Consider the following 18,293-nt stretch of genomic DNA (forward strand, 5'->3'; position numbering starts at 1 on the left):
CTAAAAGCTGAAGTCTTCTGTGGGTGATACACAGAATCATGTCTTGGGTTAGAATATTAAATCACATTGAAAGTCTTGGTTTAACTGATATATTTGAACACCAACAAGAAAATATGCAAACTATATCATACACTTTGGATTTTCAAAGCATTCATGATGTTTTATACTTATTTTAACATTATTTATTTAGTTATTTGTGAACAGAGAGAGAAAGAATGGGTGTGCCAGGGCCTCTTGTTGCTGCAAACGAACTACAGATGTGTGGGTCAGTTTGTGCATCTGGCTTTAAGTGGGTATTGAGGAATTGAACCCAAGCTGACAGCTTTTGTAAGCAAGTGTCTTTGCCGCTGAGCCATCTCCCCAGCCCTCATGATGTTTTTTTAGATTACATAATGAAAATATTTTCCCCTTTGGTAATCTCTTTCCATATGTTTTTGCCTTCTCATCTCAAGAATATGTGAAAATATATATTCATTCAACAAATGGTGTGAGGCTCTTTCTATATGAATGCTACTGAAAATGCTACTAGTTATGGTAGGTGTTAAGAAAGATAGTAAAAGGGTTGGAGAAATGGCTTGGTGGCTTAAGTCACTTGCTTGCAAAACCTGACGTGCCTGGGTTTGATTCCCAAGTAGCCCATGTACAGCCAGATGCACAAAGTGGTGCATGCATCTGGAGTTTCTTTGCAGTGGCAGTAGACTCATGTATCCATATGCACTCTCTTTCCTTCTCTCTCTCTCTCTCTCTCTCTGTGTGTGTGTGTGTGTGTGTGTGTGCGCGCGCGCACGCGTGCCTGCCTCTTTCTCTAAAATAAATAAATCATTAAAAATATTTTTAAAGCCGGGCGTGGTGGCGCACGCCTTTAATCCCAGCACTCGGGAGGCAGAGGTAGGAGGATCACCGTGAGTTCAAGGCCACCCTGAGACTACAGAGTTAATTCCAGGTCAGCCTGGACCAGAGTGAGACCCTACCTTGAAAAACCAAAAAAAAAAAAAAAAAAAAAAAAAAAAAAAAAAAAAATTTTAAAAAAGATAGTAGGGCTGGAATGATGGCTTAGCTGTTAAGACATTTGCCTGAAAAGCCTGAGGACCCAGGTTCAATTCCCCAGTACCCACGTAAGCCAGATGCACAAGGTGGTGCATGTGTCTGGAGTGAGTTTGCAGTGGCTGGAGGCCCTGATGTGCTTTCTCTTTCTTTCTAGAGGTCTCTTTCTCTCGTTTAAATAAATAGAAAATAAAGAAGTTGTTTTCTAAAAAATAAGATAGTAAAAAAAAGTGAAAATAGGGCCAGAGAGATCGCTGAGCAGTTAAGTGCTTGCCTGTGAAGCCTAAGGACCCCAGTTTGAGGCTCGATTCCCCAGGACCCACGTAAGTGAGATGCACAAGGGGGTGCATGCATCTGGAGTTTGTTTGCAGTGGCTGGAGGCCTTGGTGTGCCCATTTTCTCCCTCTCTCTCTATCGGCCACTTTCTCTCTCTGCCTGTCTGTTCCTCTCAAATAAATAAATAAAAATTTAAAAAAATGAAAACAATAAGAATTCAGGGGATACCTCGGGGGAAAATATGCTTGTGGGGCAAGGGTGAGAACTGGAGTTCAGATCCCCAGAACTCACATAAATGCTGGAGGAGTGTGGTCCCCACTTTTAATCCTAGCACTTGGATTCAAAGGCTAGGCTTCCTGAGCCAAGCTGGCTAGTTAGATTCACTGAATGGAAGAGCTCTGAACTCAGTGGGAGACCCTATCTCAGTAAATAAAAAGAAGAGCAGCCTAGGAAGGTACCTGGAGTCAACCTCTGGCCTCCACAGGCAACGTGTTCCTGCAGCACACTCCCATACATGTGCTCCACATACATATGAACATGAACATGTACCACAAGTACACACATACCCCCCTCAAGAAATAAGAATTCAACAGGATAAGAAGGAAACTTAAAAAAAAATTATGACAGAGTCTTGCTATGTCTCCCTTGTTAACCTGGAAGTCCTATTCTCCTGCCTCTGGCTTCTCAGTGCTGGGGTTATAGATTGTCATGCCCAGCCAAAGAGATCCAGGCAGGTGAGTGATTTGAATGAGAATGGCATTAATTTTGGGTGTCTTAAGAAATTAAAACTTAACAAAAACTTTCAACTCCTTAAGGCACCTCAAAGTAATTTAAAAAGTAATTTAAAAGCTGTCTTGTTTTAAACAGAGAGTGCACCATGTTGGAAAAAACTCTGAGCGAGGAGTCATTGAGCTGGGCCACTCCTGACAAATGACACAGCCATCGTGTGCTTCCGTTTTGTTACCAGTTAAACTGACGTAAAAGTGGAAGGAATTCCTCAAATAAGAAAGTATATGTTCAATTATTGAGAAATCTCATATCCTTTGCCAGTAGAAGCTGGGGTTGAGTACATTCTGAAAAGGCATTGAGCATCCAAAGACTCCGCTTCTAGCCAGAGGAAGTCCCGGGGAGACAGGAAGAAGTAGAAGGAAAGATATCTCTGATGGTTATGGCAGGTCATAGGTGAAGAAGGCAGAGATGGGAGAGGACAGGAGTGCTGTCAGTCCTGTATTCCTTCAGTGTTTTGGCTGGGGTGGGGGTAGAGTAGATAGATTAGAGCAAGGACTCTTGCTTTGATGCATATCAAATAATAAGTAAGGGTTGCTTTAGGATACCCAGGCACCACCCTGAGGACAGATGCTCAGTGAAATTCAAGAAGTGCAGGTGGGAGTTCCCACATCCCATGTTTAACTTTGCTGAGTTCGGCTATGGAAGTTCAGAGGAGTTTGTTAAGCAGCAGCAGAAAGGCTGGGAGGCCAGTTCAGCCAGGAGCAACGCTGGCCCAGTCCAAGCTGAGAGCTCAAAGGATGAGTTATGATTACCACAGGCTTCCCGCAGCTGGGGCCCACCTAGCCATGGGACCAGTTGGTGCTGGCAGTCCTGGAAGCCCAGATGGCCACACCCTCTATGAGGCACACTAGAGGAGGCCTTGTGGACATCTGGATCCAGCCCCCAGCCGCTGCTGGGTAGTGGCACCAGCCACCGCTGCCACCTCTCTCCCAGGCACGGGCTGGTGAGAAATGGAAAAAGTTGAAAATCAAGAAAAACATCTTTCAGCCATTAGATGATATTAATTTTACTCACTTGGCTCTTTTTGCAGATTATAAATGTTTTTGTTACAAAGCAGGAAAAATTCAATGAGAGTCAACACCAAAACAGTACCCAATGCCCACAGAATTATTAAAAATGATAGTTTTGCAAGGGAATCACGAACATTCATGCCACACTCATATCTTTGTATTAGTCTCAGAAACATTTTAACTTTTAAAAGAATGAATGAAGCATAAAAATATATATTAGCTGGGTGTGGTGGCTCATGCCTTTAATCCCAGCAATTGGGAGACAGTGGTAGGAGGATCACCATGAGTTCGAGTCCACCTTGAGACTAATAGTGAAATCTAGGTCAGCCTGAGCTAGAGGGAGACCCTACCTCAAAAAAAAAACCCACCCAAATATATGTATATATATATGTGTGTGTGTGTGTTAAAAACAAGACAGTCTTCAGGTGGAGAAAGGTTACTCTCAATACATCAGCATTAGGCATAGTGGCTCACACATGTAATCCCATCACTCAGCAGAGGCAGGAGGATCCCCCAAAATTACAGGGCAGCTAAGACTACAAAGTGAGACAGTTTCAAAAATCTCAATCAATGAACAAAATTACTGTGGCCTGATGCCAAACTATGTAGTTTTAGGATACTCATGTAACGCCAGATGTACAAGGTGGCACATTTGTCTGGAATTGGTTTTCAATGGCTAGAGGCCCTGGCACTCCCATTCTTTCTATTTGCCTCTTTCTCTCTTTCAAATAAAAAATAAATAAAAAGTCTTGGAAACATGATACTTAGGAGGTTTATAAGTTTGTTCTGTGAAGGAAACCCAGTTTAGGTAGTACAGCATGAAAGATAGCCTTTACATACCTCTGTAAGTTTTAAGATTTTAGGATCATTTTGCTATATTTTGTCATTTTAGTCACAATGGTTGATGCATTGATGGTTTTTTGAAAAATATTATTTATTTATTTGAGAGAGAGACAGAGAGAAATAGGGAGACAGAAAGTGAGTAGGGGCATTCCAGTATTTCCTGCCACTGCAAACAAACTCCAGACGCATTCACCACTTTGCCCATCTGGCTTTATGTGTGTACTAAGGAATTGAATCCAGGCCATCAAGCTTTGCAAACAACCACCTTTAACCACTAGGCCATCTCTCTAGCTCTGGGTTGATAGTTTTAATGATAGTTGGGGCTACTTTCTAAGTGAGAGAAAATATATTTTATTTTTAAAGACCTAGGGCAGCAATAGTGACCCATTTTACCTCTATTCATTTTCTATGCTTTTCAGTTTAAAGCTAGATGGTGTCATAATTGTTAATAAATATGGGACACTTAGAGTCGCCGCTGATGGACCTAGAATGTAAACATTACATGGGATCGTCTAGGATTTCTATTCTGTGGAAGGCAACAGATCCCTATTCTATTCAATAGAAATTGGAACTGGAGGCTGGGTGTGGCAGCACACGCGTTTAATCCCAACACTTGAGAGGTAGAAGTAGGAGAATCACCATGAGTTCGAGGCCACCCTGCGACTACATAGTGAATTCCAGGTCAGCCTCAGCTAGAGTGAGACCCTACTTCAAAGAACACAAACAAAAAAAGAAATTGGAATTGGACCTTTGGTTGGGTGGGATTCATTCATGATGCCTGGGTTGATAGAGGGCTCAAAGGAATCAGATCTTTTGTGACATTGCACAGAATGTAAATAAAATTGCTTTGAAATAAAGAAGGTTAGGATTTGACATATCTGCTTCTTAAGAGGGCCAGGCACCACCTTCTCTTCTTCAGCCTGTCCTCCTTTAAAGCTGGTTTCTTGGCATACTCTAAGGGGTCCTTGTCACCTTGGGCCTATATGCCCCAGATTTAGTTATCTTAGTTTAAAAAAGCCCTTGAATAAGTTTGTGGACCATCATACCCACCCTGGAACCATGTACACACTGCGGCAGGAAATGTGGTGACTGGATCCTCCTGGGAAGTGCGTGTGGGAGGTGTCTGAATCCTGGATCCACAAAGACCCATGTGGGTGAGGGGGAAGGGTAGTTCCCATAAAAAAAGGAACCATGTTCCCAGAAAAGAAGGGTTAAGTAGATGATGTATGATGTTGAGCCTATACAGTCAAAATCCCCCAAAAGTATGAGCATCCTTTTGTGCGTGTGTGTGTGTGTGGGGGGGGGCGGCGGCTGTATTTTGGGACTTCGTGCATATAGTTAAGCTGCGAAATTGAGTAACTATTTTTCCATGTCTGCATAGACACCATGCAAAGAAGGGGGGAGGGGCAACAGCAATAATAGAAATGTTATTTTTTCGTCAGAACGAGCCAAAGATGCTATAGAAAGTACACCGAACGCCCGGAAGTATTCATACAATCACCCCTGAACCCCAGTGATCTCCTTAAGCAAAGCGTGCTTTCAAATAATCCGTTTTCTCTCCACTTCCATCTTGACCACACCCCGTGTAGGTGACTCGTGTATTAAGGTCTTGTCCTTGCATTTGGGGAAACCGAGTCATGATGCTCCCTCACTCAGCTTTCTGGTGGGATCTAGTTAGGGTTCTGCCAAGCGTGACCTCCGAGGGTCTCTTTCTTCCTCCCCCTTCCGCTCTCGGATCGCTCGCGTCCGTCCCCCAGCTTCGCCCAGCAGCAGCCCAGCCTCGGCCAGCCGCCGGGCTCGCGGGCACCTTCCTCCGGGAGGTCTGGGCTGAGTCTCCGGCGCGGTGCCCGCCGTTGGCCTGCCCGGCTCCCCGACGTGCCCGGCGGCCCCCAGCGCAGCCGTGCCCCCCGGCGCGCGGCGGGCAGATGCCGCCCGGGGCGTCGTGCGGACGGGCGCGGTGGAGGTGAGCGGGCCGGGCGCCGGGGAGCCGGGGAGCCTCGGGGCCGGGGTGGGGAGAGGCGACGCGGCGGGCGGGCGGGCCGAGCAGCTCCCCGCGGATCCCGGGCGTCTTCCTCCCCCGAGCGCGGGGGAGCCGTGGCTTCGCGCCCCCGCCGCCGCCGCCGCCGCTGACTCGACACGATCGGCGGGGGGCGCGGCGTCACCGGGGTCGGGGGAGGCGCCGAGCCTCCTCGGGGAGCTCCGGGTGCCGCGGCCAGACGAGCGACGGGGATGCCGGCACAAAGGCGAGCCGGGAGCCGGCCCGCGGCCGAGGGCGGAGGGCAGAGCCGCTGAGGGGCGCGCTCCTCCCCGCTCGCTCGCCGCCCCGGGGCGCGGGGTCGGCGGCCGCCCAGCGCCGCAGCCCGGAGCCGCCGCACGCGCCGCCCCGCACCGCCGCGTCCGTGCCCGGGCGTCCTCCCGCCGCGCGCCGGCCCCGAGCCTCCCGCAGCCCAGGTGAGTGCGCGGCCCGCGCTCCGCTCGCGCCGCAGGTAGCGGCCGCGGGGCCGGCGGGTGGTGCGGGCGCTGCCCCGGCGCGGTCATTCATTTGACATTCGGCTTCCGCCGTCCCGACACCCGGGCGGAGGGGCGCCGGGACGCGCGGCGGACGATCTATCCCTGCCGAGGAGGAGCTGGGACTTTCGGGTTCATCCGAGCATCTCTTTGAGAGAGAGAGAGGGAGAGGCTTCGTTGGCGGGGGGATTTGGACCTTGAGGTGGACGTCCTCCGCTGGAGCCTGGGGCCTGGAGGAAGCCCGGGCTGCAGATTTAGACGTAGACGTTTCCGAGGACGTGCAACTGCAGAGGTCTGGCTGCTTGTGCCTTGGTCTTCTCCCGGTAGCCCAGCTCAGCGGCTTTTCCCTGTCTGTCGTGATTCATTTCAGGAACATCTTTGCAGGGACATTTATTTTCGAGTTGGGAGCCTTTGGAGTCAACTCTGAGAGCTCGCTATTAAGAGTTATAACGGTTGAGGCAGTGTTAAACTTGCAGAAGGACAGCATCGGGCTTATACTTCCTGACAGAGGCTGAACTGCAGGCAAACTTCACCTGGGCCTTTAGCTTGTCTGGATGAGATTTCGGCTTTGGCTCTCCCAGAGTCATGCAAGCTCCGGGTTCTCGTATGTATCCTTTGTCAAAGTGTAATGCTTACCTTTGCTTGAATAGTTTTCTACAATTCGTCATTTAGCAGATTTTTTAAAATTAAAAAAAAACAAACAAGTAATCAGTACAGTCAGCTAGACCCTGCGAAATATTGTGTTTGTCTTAGATATATGATTTTCCTTTAATTGTTTGTACTATTCCCTCAAGGGCTCATTTCTTCTGTTGCCTAGAGAGCTAGCCTCCTTCACTCCCCCCCCCCTCTCTCTCTCTCTCTCTCGCTCTCGCTCTCGCTCTTCCTCCCTCCCCTCACAACAGATGGCTGTAGGTGCCGAGAGGGTATCTTTAAAATGTCACTCATACAAACAAAGCAAGCTCAGTTCTTAAGTTTGTCCTGGAGTTATTAAAGAGAGAGGCCTAATGGGAGAGAGAGTTATTACTGATGGTGTGAGACTCTCTGGGGTCTGCTAATCTGTGTGGTTCTCCAAATATTCCGCAGGGATTGTTTATATACTCTGGGACAGATGGTGTCCCTCACAGACAAGAGAAGCCAAGCATAAAGGGGCATTGTATTCTTCAGAAATTATCTACTTTGCTACTGGGACCTGGGGTACAGTCCAGGGGAAGGTGGGAAAGATAGCTTTGATCTCCTAAAGGAGAAATTTAACATGCAGCAGCCTAACCGGTTTATTTATTTTTCTTTCTTTCAACGTTTAAAAAGTCATCACTGAACTGTTTGTTTTGGCTGCTATTTTGGCTTCAATTGTGGTTAGGTGAGGCGGTTTAAGCAGTTATATCAACACATAAGCTAGTGAATTTAAGAGTATCTTACCACTTTCTTAGCTCTTGTATAAAAAAATGACACTTTGGACTCTTGGTGTTTCCCAGTTGAAAGGACTTTAGTTTTGTCTGCATCAGTTTGGTTCCGATTCCTTCAGCATATCCTTGAAGATGGCTCCCTGACTTCCAGCATTTGCCCTGACTCTCTCAACTCTGCAGCTCCTCTCCTCTGATGAGTTACTTGCCCCCCAGGCATCTGCCTTACCATCGCTTCCATCACAGGCTGGGGTACCCTTTCGCAATGAATAGATGAAAGACTGTGATGTTGGCCAGGGCATCAAAGTTTTATCCTGAACATTTGATCAGTCAGCTGAAGGGTCCCATTACCAATGTACATATGTATGTAGGTCATTAGCCGATCACAAAATCTTTCCCTGATTGTGAATGTACAGAAAAACAGAAAATTGCCATTCTTCAGCTGTAGGATTAGGTTTAATGGACAGGAACAGTGTCTGACCTCTCAGAATAGGAGGCATGAAATAAAGAACTTGGGCTGTGTGTGATCTTTGGGGAAACAACAACATACTTTCTTTCTGTTTTCAAAGTCTTGGGTACCACTGATCTCAGCAAAAGGCAAAAGAACCAGAGGTGCTACTTGGCGTGGAAGACAGGTGCAGTGGTTTCTCTTCTGGGTGGAGAGGTGGCATTTGGTTAGTATTGTTATGTGCTCTGGTATCAATGAAATGGTATATAATATCATAAATACTTGACATTAAATCTGTGGCTGGTACCTGTGTACTTTTTGTACCCAGGTAGTCCATGTTTGTTGTGATGAGAAAACAGAGGCTGCTGGCCTGGACTGGGTCCACATTCTTCTGAACTGCTGCCTGCTTTCTTGGGGAGAAAAACTGATCTAGTTCTGCATCCTGTATCGGATAGGATGCTGGGTAGGGAACAGGATCCTGGGTGAAAGCCATTTCATTGATAATAGGTCTAGACTGAAGGAGGGAAGACTTTATGTGAACTTTGGTTAATCTAACAGGGGTACTTCTTTGTTTCTTTGCCCACAGTAGGCTTTCTCTGTTAGGATATGAAATGAGAGGTTGGAAGGGTGACCAGACCTTCTGGTTTGTCTGTGGTGGCACCCATTTATTCCTGCCACCTTACTTCCATCATTGGACATGCACCTTCTTACTGTCAAAAGTGCCCTAGTTTGGGTGGTAAATCATATGGTCTCTCTAGGTATTAAGGATCACCTTCTTTTAACTGAAGCTCTGTTTTTGCTTTTGAAGCGGAGTCTCACTCTAGCTTAGGCTATCCTGGAACTCACTCTGTAGCCCAGGCTGTTCTTGAACTCACGGTGATCCTCCCACCTCAACCTCGTGTGTGCTGGGATTAAATGTAGATGATCCATTATGCCTGGCTTCATGTTTTTTTTTTGTTTGTGTATATGTAGTATGCATGTGTGTATGTTTGCATGTTTGTATGAATGTTGGCACAGATGTATGTGCATGTGAGGGTGCACATGAAGGCCAGAGGTTGATATTGGGTGTCTTCCTCAACTGTTCTCCACCATTTATTGTTTCTTTTACATAGGGTCTTTCACACATCCTGGAGATACTGATTTAGCTAGACTAGCTAGCCAGTGAGCACCAGGAATTCCTTTGTCTTTGCATTCCCAGTGCTGGAATTTTAGGTATGGACATAGCATTTTACTTGAGAGCTGAGGATCCAAACTCAGGTCCTTATGCTTGCACAGAAAATACTTCACCCATTAATCCATCTCCCCAGCTGGTTTTTCTTCTCAAAACAGGTCTCGTTATACCACCCAGGCTGGCCTTGAACCTACTGCCTTTCAAAGACTGGGGTTGTTGATGGGTACTACCAAACCTGGTTGACCTCAGATTTTTCAATCTTTTTCTTTTCTTTTTAAATTAAATTTAAGTTTATGAGAGAGAGAGAAGAGAAAGAGAAAGAGAGAGAGAGAGAGAGGGAGAGAGAGAGCACACGCACCAGGGCCTTCAGCTACTGCAAACAAACTCCAGATGCTTGTGTTACCTTGTGCATCTGGCATACGTGGGTCCTGGGGAATTGAACCTGGGTCTAGGCAAACACCTTAAGTGCTAAGCCATCTCTTCAGCCCTGAGTCTTTTTCTTGTCAACCACAAAGTTAGAAAATATGACAAATTTATACTTGAAAATCGCACAAGGAAAAAGATAGTAGGGAAGATAGGAGAATGAGATAATTGCTTAGTATCTTGAAGACTATGTATATATATATATATGGAAAAAGAAGTTATAGATCAAGTCATTGAGTGTCTACCATGGCTCTAGGTTCTAATCATCATCATCACCTTCAAGGCTTTATTTAAGACTGATGAAAACTGAGTGACTCCTGTGATTTGGGAGAGCAGCTTCTGCAAAACTTGTTTGTAGACAGAATGGTCACATGTCACATGGTGTTTGCACACACAAATGCAAGTTTCAGCATGTAAAACTGGGCACAGTTCTTGCATATTTACCGACAGTCCAGAACACAAATGGTGTTGAGAAGTCTTGACTCCACATTCTCATAGTTCCCTGGGACAATAGGAGGGCTTTTGTTTTCTCTACTCTCTTCTGTCTCCAGTTGGATCTGGCTTTTAATGCAGAAAAATATAGGAAAGAATTGGTGTCTATTTATCACATTCAAATTTTCTTTGTGTAGGTAACTTGATGAGGGATTGGGCACTAGGAAGAAGCTGGCTCTCTGAAGCTTGTGGCATCTACATCTGCAACAGTCACTGCATCTTTGCTAGGGAATTGTCTGCTTATAACAGTTTTACTTGCAGTGCTGGCCAGTATGTGATATAATTAATTATGGCTGTCACCTTGCCAGTATTCAGTCCACTAAAGTCTTCAAGAGCTTGGTCAGCATGCCTGCATAAAAAAAATTTATGTATCTCCTTTATAAGTAGAATGACTATGTATTTTTTTTTTTCCGTATAGTCAAGGACATTTTGAAAGTAAAATGTGGTACTCGTTGGAAAGCTTACCAAGTCAACTATTGGACTCTTCCAGGGAAACTATCATGTATGGTCATGTATGGTCATCCAACTATGACCAAAGCAAGCTTTTTATTTTGAGTTTCACTACGCAGCATAGAGCGGCCTCTAAGTTCTGGGATTACAGCCATGTGTCACTACATCTGGCTTTCAAACCATTCTCTTTTATAAGAAGAATATTGAAATGAAGGGAAAATTTTCTTTGTTTCTTCTGGGTTTGTTCATCTTGTGCGTTTATGTGTGTACATCATATGTATGTGCAAACACTGGTCACATGTATCTGTCATGTGACCAGAGATGTGATCCCTAGAAAGTTGCATACCTCATTATCTCTGTCATCTCTATTATGGATTGACTTTTAAAAGAATGAAGTGTTTTCATTCATCCTCTCCAAACTCTGAATCATCTCCTGACCTTTGTTTAGTTTTGCCACCATTGATTATTAAAATTCTTTTGTTTAAAAGCCTTTAATAGCTTTGATTTTGTTTAATTCTTAAATAAAGGCGCATAGGGAGTTTGGTGGGATACGTGATGAAAGAATTTTGTTTGTTAATTTTTCATTAATTCAACTAATATTTATTCAGATTTTATGAGTTATATACCAATGAATAACACAGTGATCCCTGACCTTAGGGAGTTTTCATTCTATCAGGGGCAGATAATAAGCAAAATAAATACCAAAATTATATAGCATACTATAAGGGAAAAATGCTTTGGAAGACAAAGTAGGACAGGGTGTGTGCTTGGCTTGGCTTTATGGAGAAGGCTATCTTGAGCAAAGGCTTAAAAGGAAGTAAGAGAAGTTACTTATGCAGATGCCTGAGAGAGTTGCAGGCTGAGGGGACAGGCAGTGCCAAGGTCCAGTGCCAAGGTCTGTGAGGTTGTTTGGATTTGCTCAAAGATTTACAAGAATACCAGTATAATGGCCTAATGGCCTGTAGAGACCCTGTAGGAGGGGGAGGGTAAGCAATGGGACCAGAGAAGTGACGTGGAAAGGGAGAATGTGTAGAACCTTCAGATATATGAGTACTTATAATTGCAATATATATATATATATATATATATATATATATATATATATATGTATACATACATACACACACACACGCACACATCCATATATGTGTGTGTGTGTGTGTGTGTGCACATGTACGTGTGTGGTGTCCACTTGTGTCATTTGAGTGTGGAGAACAGAGGTCAATATCAGGTCTTCTTTAACTGCTGTCCACTTTATTATTTGGAGACAGGCTCTCTCTTACCGAACTTGGAGTTCATTGGTTGTGTTAGACTAGATAGCCAGCTAGCCCCAGGGATCCTTCTGTTTCTGCCTCCCCAGACATGGGATTACAGGCATTTGCCACAATGCACAGCTTTTACATGGGGCTAGGGATCCACACTCAGGTCCTCATGCTTACATGGTAAACATTGTCAGCTGAGTCTTCTCTCCACCCCTTCATTGTATATTTATTTTAAAAACGCATTGTAACAATTGTATTTTGTGCTACAAAGACTATACTGGTTAGTATCAATAATCTCCATTTTGTGAATGGTTCACTTCATGTTGGTTAATATACTTTTAGTATCATTTGCATATATATATATATATATATATATATATATATAAAATTTTTTTTTTTTTTTTTTGGTTTTCCGAGGTAGGGTCTCACTGTATCCCAGGCTGACCTGGAATTTACTCTGTAGTCTCAGGGTGGCCTTGAACTCACAGCAATCCTCCTACCTCTGCCTCCCGAGTGCTGGGATTAAAGGCGTGCACCACCATGCCCAGCTTGATTTGCTTATATTTTTGAACTATGCTTTGCTATTTCAATTCTTAAGTTATGTGTCTATTTCATGAAAACAGATCAGCAGTTCAAAAGTGGTTTCTAGGTAGTGAAACCCTACCTTGCAAAACAAACAAACAAACAAAAACATACAGGTTAAACATCCCTAATTTAAAAATCTGAAAACCAAAATGCTCTAAAATTTGAAATCTCTTGAGCATTGACCTGATTCCACAAGTGGAAAGTTGTCTCCTGTAAAGCTTTGTTTCAGATTCATTGAAAATATCACATAAGATTTCTTCTGTCTATATGGATATATATGAAGCAAATGAATTTCATGTTTAGATTCAAGTCCTATCCCCAAGATACATCATTATGTATATGTAAATAGTCCAGAAACTGAAAAGATCCTGAAATCTAAAACTTAGGGTCCTAGTCATTGCAGGTAAGTGATGTTCAACTCATAGTAAGCATTATGAAGGCTTTAGTCTCAGTGCTGTCAGCATATTTGGCGATTCAGATCCCACTGAAAATATAAGGTGTGAATCTGTGTGTATAGAAAAGGGAGTCTGTAATAGTGACAGTTTGAAAAGTAGCTGAAATTCAGTACTTATGGAAATATGATACCAAGCATCTCAAAGCTGTTTTATATTGGGCTCACTGTCCATTCATTCCTAATCTCTGGTAGGAGCAAATCCTTAATCATCGCCTGTTATAAAACTGTCCAATAGTGGCGTAAAGCCGTGGATGTTTTTGTGTCATTTTCAAACAAAGCACAGTGGCTTCTCTGTTTGACCATGGAAGTTTTCTAGAATAAGCACACACTAATGCTTTCCTTTACAAAACTTGTGTATTGTATTGCCAAAGGCAGGTAATAGACCATAACTCTACTAGAACCCTTGTAGCAAAAATAACTTTGAGGCATCTTTTTGAAGAGATGCTTGGAAAATTAGCTTGAAAGCTACAGACATACATTATCTTTAGAAACCAGAAGTCTTGGACAAAATTTCTTTGTCAACTGATGCAGTGGCTGCTGCATCCTGTCAGGGGAGTGGAGTATTGGAAGAGTGATTACTATCAAGTACTTGCTAGTGGATATTTCCCTTTACAGTCATGTGAAACCACCCATGTCATGCAGAGAATGAATAAGGTTTTGGCCTTTATTCAGGGATCAGTGCTTGGTGATGTTTATTCATTTGTCACTGAAAACTCATCCTATAAGGGAAGGTGTTTTTCTTTTGGTTAACCATTACCTATGAGATTGGAGAAGATGCTTGGGACAAGACTGTCAGAACACTGGTTTCAGGTACATATAAGAAGCTGATGGCTTTGTGGAGGAAAGTTGTACCTAGAAGCCAACCACATGCTACCTGGTTTACAGATAACATGTAATGCTCTCTGATCTCAGGGAAATACTGAAACAAAGTGAGAAATATGGTTGGAGTCAAGCTGTGGTCCCTGCATTTATGAGGGTGCTGTGTCATGTGATGGGCAGCAAGAATACCTGCTTCTCTGTGCTGGTGTCTGCTGGCTGAATAGGGGTCAGGGTTTGATATGATATTGTATCTGTAGGATAAGATCATCTTGGAGCAAAAACAAGGCTTCTTTATACCACTGCTTAGAAACAATTTCTGTTATATCAGGTAACTTGCCGAGGAATATATTTTGATAGTAGTGAACCATGGCAAGGACAGGGAAAGAAGAGAGAATTGTAATAAATTAAACAAAATACCACAAGCTTTGAAATGATTTTTTGTTAGATATTTGGAGGTCCACAGTGAGTATAGAAGGTTAAGGATATAATATTTTCAGTAATACATAGTCTTTCACATAATGTACATATTATCTTTCATTGATCCAGCTGAAACACGGGAGCTCAAAGTAACTGAACTTAGAACCAACAAATTTTGATGGGGAATAGGTAAGGTGTACTGGATAATTGAGAAAATATAGAGAACTCTAGTGAGGAGAACCTGGGCTTTTAGGATTTTGCAACGAGATACTGGGTGGGAGGGGACACAGGTAGAAAGGAGTGAGGAAGTATGACAAATGGCTATGACCTTTCTTATATTTTTGTCTGAAGCTTGAATTTGTTTCAGACAGATGGGCTTGATACTGAGTTTTACAGGCATGATCTACACCGCCCTTGGCTTTACCTAGAAAACAATGAATGAACCCTGGTGGTCTTGTGGAGCTGGATTTTGTCTGTATAGGACTTTCCTTCTCTTTCACTGTCTTTTCCTCCCTTCCTTTCTTATTCCCTTCCCCCTCTTTAAGCCTCTGAGTTTGCATCTCTAAGCTAAAAAAGATCTTAAAAGCCCACACCCTGTACCATTGTGTTTGGGCAGATGTATGTGCTGCCCAGGGCCAGACAGGGAAGAGAAGGGAACTTTGTACATTCCTCAGCTAACCCACTTCAATGTGCAATATCAGGTTCAAGCACACATTTATATTTATCCCCCATTCTTTAATAAAGAGAATCCCCTGTTTTCATTTTGTTGAAGATGGAATCATTGTCATTTGTCCAATAACTCTTTCATAGTAGATGTTCATTATTTAATGCTAGGGTAAAAGTCATTCAAGTGTTATTCATTGAACAAACATTGAGAACCTTACATGTGTGCAGTTCTGTGCTAAGTGAGAAATAGTCAAGAAAGATATGAATAAATAAAACAAATTGGCAAAATGATTCATTTTTCTTCAATCTGGTTATTGTATACAGATTGCTATTTGATGAACTTCTGAACTGTGTGAACTTCTGATTGTATAGTTGAAGTGCATCACAAGCTAAGAATGAAAATGTACTCGGAAGTGTAACCATGGGCCCTGTAAAGGGGGCTCTGGCACAAAATGGAGCATAACTAACACTTCTTCCAGATGGAGCAGCCAGAAAATCTAGAAGTGCCACTCATCGCTCATCTGTACAAGAGCAAGGAGGACGACTTGGACAGGGTCCACAGAAGAGTCACAATGACAATTGATGGCAGAGTTGAAAATCAGACCTATGAGAACATTCTCTAAGAACCAGGGATGCCGAGGGCAGCAGAATGCCTAACCCGGTGCGGAGCCAAGCCTTTTCTTACATTTACAGATGCTTTCACACATCCACAGTTGCTTCATTTGTCTCCTGTGTTCAGCAGCAAGCAAAGCAAATGACTCAAGTGTTAGAGGACAACAGTAATTTTGGTCCTGCAATTAAGAAAAAAGCTGGATGGTTGGAGGGATGGCTTAGCGGTTAAGGCATTTGCCTGCAAAGCCAAAGGACCCAGGTTCAATTCCCCAGGACCCATGTTAGCCAGATGCACAAGGGGGCGCATGCTTCTGGAGTTTGTTTGCAGTGCCTGGAAGTCCTGCCACGCCCAATCTCTTTCTCTCTCCCTCTTTCACTGTCAAATAAATAAATAGAAATAAAAATTGAAAAAAAAGAAAAAAGCTGGAAAGGAAAGGACCTAATGGGCCAATTATTCAGCCTTCCTACCCAGAAATTAACCTGATAGGCACTTCTTAGGACATAGACTTTGTGCTTTCTGTACTCAGGATGGGATGACAGTGAGTTGTACACTCTGGTTTGCTTCAGGTGGGTGTTTTTCCATCCCATGACTATACAGACTCTGCTTCCCATGAGTACTTCTGCTGTAGAAAGCACCTAGAATGCTCACCAGCTCTCTTTGCTTCCCTTTTTGATAGACAATTTTAAAGCAGTGGTTCTCTCTTTCTTTCTGTCTCAACTCACCCTCCTGAATATGATTTTCCTAGAGGTCAAAGTACCTTCTTTTGTTAGTGATGGCCAACAGGGGTGAGAGCTCTGTTTTTCTGGGAGGGGCTGTCGGGAAGTGGATTTAGTTTGACGTTTTCCTCTCAGATAGTGATAGTTCACCTCCTTGGTTTCACTTTTTAACAAAAGCAATTCGCTTAATCACCTGCTGTTTTAGATGGTTGTTTCTCATTGGTTTTTTTGCCAAATAAATTCTAAGCATTGTGAACATGTAGAAATCTGGCCAATGTCTTTAGATAATGCCCAATATTGATCATGTAGACATGCAGAGGGTATGCAATAGTCAGTGCCTAATGGCTAAAAGAATCATCTGTTTCTTCCTGTGGACCATTATAAAAAGTAGTGATTTACTTAAGTCAGATGTTAAGTTGGCACAGAATCCTAAAAGGTGTGCATATTTTGTATCTTCATAGTTCATTCAGGTAATTCTTTCAAGAAACCTTCCTTCATAAGTCTTCTTGCTATTGAAAGTCCACACAGCTAGCAGCATCTACAGCTCGTGGAAACTTAATAGAAATGCAGAATCTCAGGTCTACATCAGACCTCCTGAATTAGAATCTGCATTTTCACACTCATTGACTATTTCCCCAACTTTTAAAATTTATTTGTAAGAGGTATGTAAAAAAGCAGAATTGTGCATAGTGTTTTGATACTTTCATACATGTGTACACTATGTAATGTTTAAATCAAGGTAAACACATCCACTTCCTCAGACATTTATCTTTTGGATGGTGAAAACTTAAAAACTCCTCTAGCTTTTTGAAATGTGTAGTAATTACTGTTGCCTATAGTTGGCCCACCAGATCCAACTTCTATCTAACCACAACTTAAGTCCCATTGATTTACCTTTCTCCATCTCTTCCTCTACCTCCTTCATCCTCTGATGACCATCACTTGACCTTCAGTTTCTATGAGATGAGCAGTTTTAGAGTTGACATATGTGTGAGATCATGCAATATTGTCTTTCTGGGTTTGATTTATTTTACTTTATATACTGATTTGTGCTTCTGTTGGTATTGCTACAAATCACGTTTTTTCAATATTTTCATGGCCACATAGTCCATCATGATGTCCACATATCTCATCTTTATGCACTCATTAGTTGCTGCACACTTCAGTTGTCTATTTCCTGGCATTGTGAACAGTTGTGCTGTGGACATAGGAGTGCATTTGTTTGTTTACCTGCTAGTGGAGTTGATGGATCATATATGTTAGTTTGCTCTATCTTAAATTGTTTTGAAGATTCTCCATATGGCTTTCCATAATGGCTGAACTAATTTACACTCTTACTAGTAGTGTGCAAGGGCTTCCTTTACATTATCACTAGCATTATTATCTTAGTATTTTTTATAATAGTCATTGTTATTTTCTTTTGCTATGAATTTCTTGAGTTCCTTGTATATAATCTCCATTTTCAATAAGATCCCTACATTTGTTCCATACACAGTAAATTTTTATTTATTTATTAAGTAGAAGTTGTATGGATACATTATATGTGGTTCCCAGTTCCAGCTAGGGGTCCTTTCCACCGAGCAGATCTTTTTTTCTTTTATTGACAACTTCCATAATTATAAACAATAAACCATGGTAATTCCTTCCCCTCTCCACTTTCCCCTTCATGACTCTGCTCTCTATCATTCCCTTCCCCCTCTAAATAAGTCTCTCTTTTATTTTGATGTCATCATTTTTTCCTCCTATTATGATGGTCTTCTGTAGGTAGTGTCAGACACTGTGAGGTCATAGATGTCCAGGTCATTTGTGTCTGGAAGAGCACATTGTAAGGAGTCTTACCTTTGTTCTGGCTCTTACATTCTTTCTGCTACCTCTTCCCCAATGGACCCTGGTCCTTGGAAGGTATG

General features: G+C 43.0%; 1 protein-coding gene across 2 annotated transcripts in view; it reads left to right on the top strand.

Annotated features, from left to right (window-relative positions):
* The first annotated feature begins 5,904 nt into the window (after positions 1-5,904).
* The window catches only part of Hecw2 (HECT, C2 and WW domain containing E3 ubiquitin protein ligase 2), a 397,209-nt gene continuing 384,820 nt past the window's right edge, over positions 5,905-18,293 (top strand). The window contains exon 1 of one of the 2 annotated variants that reach the window (XM_045146802.1): positions 5,905-5,925. The gene's annotated coding sequence lies outside the window, so the exon portion shown is untranslated. Of the gene's footprint in view, positions 5,926-6,761; positions 7,075-18,293 lie in introns of those variants that run through there. The other variant, XM_045146800.1, reaches the window with a different exon arrangement.

Source organism: Jaculus jaculus, chromosome 4 (assembly GCF_020740685.1).
Source record: "Jaculus jaculus isolate mJacJac1 chromosome 4, mJacJac1.mat.Y.cur, whole genome shotgun sequence".
NCBI lineage: Eukaryota > Metazoa > Chordata > Mammalia > Rodentia > Dipodidae > Jaculus > Jaculus jaculus.